Source organism: Phoenix dactylifera, unplaced genomic scaffold (assembly GCF_009389715.1).
Source record: "Phoenix dactylifera cultivar Barhee BC4 unplaced genomic scaffold, palm_55x_up_171113_PBpolish2nd_filt_p 000276F, whole genome shotgun sequence".
In the NCBI taxonomy this organism is placed as follows: Eukaryota; Viridiplantae; Streptophyta; class Magnoliopsida; order Arecales; family Arecaceae; genus Phoenix; species Phoenix dactylifera.
This window is the reverse complement of record NW_024067761.1, coordinates 485,799-492,620: the sequence shown is the minus strand read 5'-3', so window position 1 is coordinate 492,620 and position 6,822 is coordinate 485,799. Positions and strand designations below refer to the sequence as shown.

General features: G+C 38.6%; 1 long non-coding RNA gene across 2 annotated transcripts; it reads right to left on the bottom strand.

Annotated features, from left to right (window-relative positions):
* Nucleotides 1–431: 431 nt before the first annotated feature.
* Nucleotides 432–5,151, bottom strand: LOC103722353. 2 transcript variants are annotated; one of them, XR_003388588.2, is made up of 5 exons: nt 4,680–5,151; nt 4,474–4,589; nt 2,174–2,330; nt 1,080–2,091; nt 432–985 (listed from the first exon to the last, which is right to left on the bottom strand). It is a non-coding gene; the product is annotated as an uncharacterized LOC103722353 (long non-coding RNA). The 2 variants fall into 2 exon arrangements; XR_003388590.2 differs by having other exon boundaries at nt 432–1,029; nt 1,310–2,091.
* Between the last annotated feature and the right edge of the window lie 1,671 nt (nt 5,152–6,822).

Genomic DNA, 6,822 nt, shown 5'->3' with positions numbered 1-6,822 from the left:
ACAGAAACTTGAAATTCAGCCTTCTGTTGCCTTGGGTCGACCCAACCTTTCTTTGGGTCGACCCAAGGTCAGCTTCAGAAAATTCAGAGCCTTGAATTTCAGCCTTTCTTCACTTGGGTCGACTCAACCTTTCTTTGGGTCGACTCAAGGTTTACTTGGGTCGACTCAACTTCTTCTTGGGTCGACCCTCTCAGTAAATCCAGAGAGCATTCTTCCTTTGCATTTTGAGGTTCTTTGGAGGTTGAGTCGACTCTTGCTTACCTTGGGTCGACCCAACTCACTGTTCATTTGTGCTGTTTTTGCAGGAGTGTGCCAGATGATTCCTCGATGTGCCGGGGTCGACCCAATCAACCTATGGGTCGACTCAATCCACACTTTGCTGCATTCTCAAGGTTAGTTTCATCCAAATGAACAAGACCATATATATATTTCCAATTAAGCAAATGTACTGAGAGCAATGAACTTATAAATGAAGTATCAATTTTAACTTATAGCATACTCTAGAGAATTGCTTGTTAATCATCAAAATAACACTATCATCCTCAAAAAGTTTTATCTTTTGTTACTATGCAGAGATCTAACTTGAAACTGATTATACGCACATAGAGCATGTGGCTCAAACTTCTAAAAAATAACTAAAATATTTGGAACTTCCAGTTGTGTGCATTGGAACACATTGAAACCTAGCCTCTGAAGGTCTTATTGTTGCAGCCTTATAAACATGAAAAGGTTGTTCCTTTAACATCACAACTGAAAACCAATTAACTTCGCTTAGGATATCATGCATCCAGATAAGACATTGTAAAACCAACACTTCTATAATAAAACATTAATTTATCTAAAATGCTTTCAGGTGCCTTGTAATGCCTTGTTGAAACAATGGAGCTATGGTCCTGATTGTCAAAAGCAGTACTATCAAAATCAACAGCTTAATGGCACTTGACTTTGGCACGCACCTGACGTACGTCTCATCTTGTGAATTCTTCTGTATCATCCATGCATTTGTTCGAAATTGATGAGTCCATACACCTGATAGTAAAATATCACATGATTTCTAAAAATTGTACAAGCCAAAATACCTTATAGCTTGGAACCTTCACATATTCAGAAGACACAAGAGGAGTGCCTTCTGGCTCCAAATCAGTGGGAAAAAGCCGTAAATCAAGCATATCTATGTTTTTAAAAGGGAAAAATAAAAAGTTTAATCCTGCCATTCAGAGTGAAAAAGGGAAAACAAATAGATCCATAAGAGTGGGTCAGGAATGAATAGGGAATGAAAACTAAAAGAAGCCAAGAATAATCAACGCACGTGCTACAGATTCCAAATGCTGATGTCCAAACTCCCGCACAAGTTCCACAAGAAATTGGCAGTATTTATCTCTTTAAGAAACCATATAAGCTCGGCCCAAGCTTTTCATATGCCTGATAACATCATCGAAGTTCATTCAAAGAAATATATGATTTTAGTTCTCCAATACCATAAACAGACCTTAAAAGAACATAATATACCAAGCATTTGCAGCCTACAGTGTTCCTATCTCGACAGAGAATCAAAAGTAATTAATCCCATCAACTCTTCTAGAGCTCCATTTAGCAATATCATTAACAACATATGTATGCAGGGATCCTACAGCATCCAGCTACTGGATCTTCAACAGGAATTCTACCACTTGAGAATGTGCCACCAAAAAAATGTCTACATTTTCTAGAGGAAAACTCTGTTCCTAATTCCCAAAACTCGTAGACTAGAAGTTGCTCATATAGAATGCGAAATGTTTAATGACCCGATAGAATTGGGAGGGAAATCAATTAGGGACACCTGGGGGTGATTCAAATAATGATATAGTCATCAGGAATCTTGAAATGTGACTAAACTAAAGCAGCCATTGAACTGCATAGCCTGAATATCTTTCACAATAAGCAAAGGTAGCAGCATCTAGATGATACCAAACAGGTCATGCCCTAGGAGGCAAAGTAGTTACAAAGGTTGAATTGAAGTACTGTAAATAAAAAACATAATGAAAGCCTGGAGCAGTACTTACAATGCATATGGGACTGAAGTAGTCAAGAAACCTTTCTATCCAGGTACAACTGAGAGTAGAAACACAAAGAAGATGTAAAAAGAACTGAAGCTTGATATCATCGGCAACTTAAAACTACAAAACCCACCTACCACTTTGATCCATCTCTATCATTCTTCCCAAGATGATTAAGGACATCTATTTCGATCATTGCTGCATTATGATATCTGCATATGCTCCGAACCACCTTGATTGCCACGAATTCATGTGCTTCACGATCCCCACAGTCCAAAACATGGCCAAAAGTGCCTGCAATACCAATGTCTTGTTCACCGAAACTATAATGATAATATCAAGGAAGAAAGTGAAGTTACACCTTACCCTCATCCTGCCAACTATTTGGTCTGCATGATTTAATGGAGAAATGCAAACGATTTCCATCTTCTTAAAAATGCATCAATGTTAGAAGGATGGAAATACGAGATTATCTCAGAATCAAAAATGAAAATGGTAAATGCTCCTAAAACATATATTATGCAAACTTCATGCACGACGATCAGCATTACAACATTAATAGTAATAAAATATAAGAAAATTCAAGGTTCCGATGATCTAATCTTACAGAAGCATGGTTATGGTGGTATATTACACACTGAAGGATATAAAAGAAATACTAAGCAAAATTTTAAAATGGCTCTTCTTCTATGATGATAACAATTCTTAGAGAAGGCATTGAGGTTGTGTCTTGATGAAACAATAAATCACACTATCCTGATTACAAAACAAAATATAAAGCTGTGTTTGATGTACCTCCAGAACATGCTGATCTTTCCAACTGTCATTCTTCATGGCATTTTAAAAAGAACAGTCTGATTTTGTATAAGCACATGTTTCAATATGTTTGTGCTTCTTGATTTTTGAAAGAATATTATTATTTTTTTATACGCCTTTAAGAGATCTTGGTGATATCAGAAGCCCCTAAAATCAAAGACAGAAATATCTATTTAGTATAATTCTCTAATTTAATGCTTGTTTGTCGCTATCTTTTTCTCTAAAATCAAAGACAGAAATATCTATTTAAACTTGATGTCTATTTTTCCAGTGAAACAAAGAAAAAGAATTGTCACATTGGACCATGTCACAGAAACATATACAAAAATTCTAGATGCAGCAAGTTTGAGTTGAGACTTTGCAGTGTTACAGGAGCTCAGCATTTGCTAGAGAGGAAAAACGTATCAGATAATGAGAATTAGATGAGGGCCACAGATTGGCATCACCACCTTGCCTCTCCCAGTTATGCCCAGTAAATGTTATTCATCAGTTCCCCCAGCAAGTAAAAGATTGGCCTGTCACCTTTCAATTTTCTATGATAAGTAGGGAATTTTACTGGGTACTGATTACTAAATGTTCACTATCCCGCTGCTAACCAAGCTGGAGATGAAAAACGATATCTTCATGATAATTCCAATCAAACTTCTGAATTTAGTTAGGACACAACCAAAACGGTTTTAACAACATATTTTTCACAAGTTCCTGGATCACAATGAACGTAGTTCTATGGTTCAAAAATTACACCCTATTGTCTACTTGAAGTCTACGAAGAAATTTTATAATTTTTTTTCAAATGCCTCCAAAAAGTAATGTGGATAATGTTCTACATGACTAAAATAATTCGTAAGTACAAGTTTCAGTTCCGTAGCATACACATAAAGAAACATACCCTTTCCCATCAATAGATCCATCAGTCAATCAGCCTCAGATGTCAAAACACACACACAAAACAAAAAAAATCTTAGCTCAGAAAATTTTCATTGCATTAAGGAAACCACATGATGTGCCCGACTTCAGAGTGATGCCTAATATTGTTCCTATAACGCTTAACAGAATATTCATTTCTCGTGTCAGTTATAAATTTAGATAACACAATGTCTTTCATTGAAAATTAGTTATCTACAAAAAGCCACTCATATATATATATATATATATATATATATATATATATATATATATATATATATATATATATCTTGATCCTAAACAAGCAAAGTCTCACTCTTCTGTAGAAGCATTCAATCTTTTAATAGATTATCTTGAATTCAAGACTGAGTTCTCGCCAGAAAAGAAATATATATGCTCTCACTTGTTGTCCTATCAAATTAAGTAAAATCTACGCGAAACATCCTGTTATGCATGTCTTCTTGCATCGCATGCATTCATTAATTCAAAGACGATCACGACTCAAAAGAGCATACTTGCAGAGGCTAAATACACCAAGATTGGCACAGCAACATCAAACTGGAACTGTAGAAGATTTTCTTGGTCTCAAAGACAGAAAGAAATCATACATGAAGTCAGAATTACACGGTAATAATATTTTCTTTATTATGCAAAAGGGGGCAAAACATTCTTTCTTTCCTCTTCGGAAAAATATCGCAAGAAGAGGAAATCTTACATCGCGAAGTGAGGTTCTCCCCAAGACCGAGACGTAGTGCCCCTCCCGATCCTCATCCCTCCACGATGAGATGCCGCACCCGACGGGCCCGTCATCGCCTCATACCCGACAGCAGCCTGCATGGAATCCATCAAAAATCATTTCCAGACCGAGTCACGGACTCAGAATACAACATTCAAGAAAACTCTAACCCTAGCCTCCCCCACCTCTACCTCCTCGCAATCCCAACCCTAACCCTAGCATCTAGACACGGGTGGACCTCTTGTTGTTCGGGAGGCGCGACGTCCCAAGCGAGCCGAAGCCGCTTGCTCGTTCGTGAGCTCTCCATCCGATCCGATCCGATCCGATCGCCGAGCTCCAAATTCGAAAATTGGGACGGAAATTTCCGGCTCTCTCGACCTCTTCTCCTGCGGCGAAACCAGTCGAAGAGCAAAATCCTAGAAAACGTTCAAAAAGAACTCGCGAGACTCGAGGGCAACTCGGCCGCTCCTTCTGAATATTTGTAGACTCTTGCATGCATACGAATAATGCGATACGGTAGCGAAGTCTCTTTCTATTTTGTTATTTTCAGATTTTGTTCGCCATATCTATACATGTGAACCGCCATTGTACTGAAAAAAAAAAATTCTCTTAAGGGGGAGAGAGAACAGGGCGAGATGGGTCTCATATATCTAACGCGCAGTAGTAACGTTTGTATTAATGTTCCGCGCGACATCATATGCTCCCCTCGCTAAAGCCACCCCGGGAACCTCCCCGAAGCCTGATTTTCTGGCGATTACGAAAGCCCAATTTTCTTTCTTTCCTTCTTTCTTTCTTTCTTTCTTTCTTTTTTGCTTTGTAAAAAAAGAGAAAGAGGGGGGGGGGGGGGGGGGGGGGGGGGGGGGGGGGAAGGGACAAGCGCGTAGCAGCTTCCACTGGGCCTCCACCCTGTCAAAAGAATGTTCGATGTGGACAGAAATGACCATATGTTGGGCACGCCGGCCGGTTTTACTCATACTCTCTCCATCTGTGGGCCCGTTATCTCTCTGGGCTTCGACACGGTTATCCTCTGTGTGAGTACGTCACATCTAATATCACCGACGCTACCAGTGGACCAATAAGCCCTTCCAAACTCCTTGTCTGAGCAGGGAGCACCCGCTCTCCATAATTTAATCGACGTCCATGTGTTTCGAACTCGAAACCACTTGGTTGAAAGTAAGGCCGAATTGTCCCCCTTTTTTTTTTTAGGGCAAAATGCTGACCTCAATTTTATTAAAAATATAAAATTCATATAATTTTAGAAAAATAGATATTTATTAAAAAAAATTATAATTCTGCCGGTATTTTTTTTTACTAATTTCAATTCAACAGATAATCTATTTTGGCCAAAAAAAAAAAAAGGACCAAGAAGATTCAGCAATATTTTGCAGCTATCGCTATATTTTTCGAAAGGACGATTGTCAAGTCAGTAAAACTCGCATCATGGCTCGAAAACGAGATCAGAAATCAGGCTGAGCACCATCCCAGATTCTAAGGATCAGCGACAATACTCTACTTTATGGTATGCGTGCTCTGAAATTTGGACTGGTCGGACTCGTCCACTTGATTTGGTCCATCTAATAATGCGGCTTTTGGATTGGGCCAATTGCGTTGTATAACCTATCATCTAAACTGGATAGGTTTGCCCCAAAATTATAATCCATGCATAAATAAATATAAATAAAATTGACGAGACATTTTTAAATAAATATTTATTAGTGACCAAAAAAAGTCTTAAAGCACGGTGCCCCTATCATGTTACAATTGCTTATGGATGGCCTGGATGCAATGTCTGGAAATGGATGGACGTGACCCACGGCCCAAAGGAACCGGTTTCAGGCCCGACAGTTGTTAGTTCGTTTCTAGTTTTTGGACCATCTTGTTTGCAATATCGGACCAAATAATGGGACTTGTTGCACGAGTAATTAAAGTGGCCCAGCACCGTGAGCCCGGTCCATTGACAACCTTAGTTATAACTAACTAACCTTCTCTCAGGGGTCTTGATTGAGCCCATTACACAACCATCTCCTTTTTCCTTGAAAAATTTTACTTAGGACAAGATGCTTAGACAAAAATGTTCCTTGATGGTGCTTCTCGATTCAACCATTTTTTCACGCATTAAACTAGTTGTTTTCGTGTATCACGTATCTCACCAATCCTCACTTGGTATGTAGCACAAGATGTGAGATGTCCAGCTCGATCACATATGCATATTACAAAATAATGGGTGATTTGGCAAGGTGACACATATTCCCGACCCGAACGCAAACTGAGAAGAATCTAAAGTTTTCCTTCCTTTTTTTTTGATGATCAATCATTATAATTTTTCTC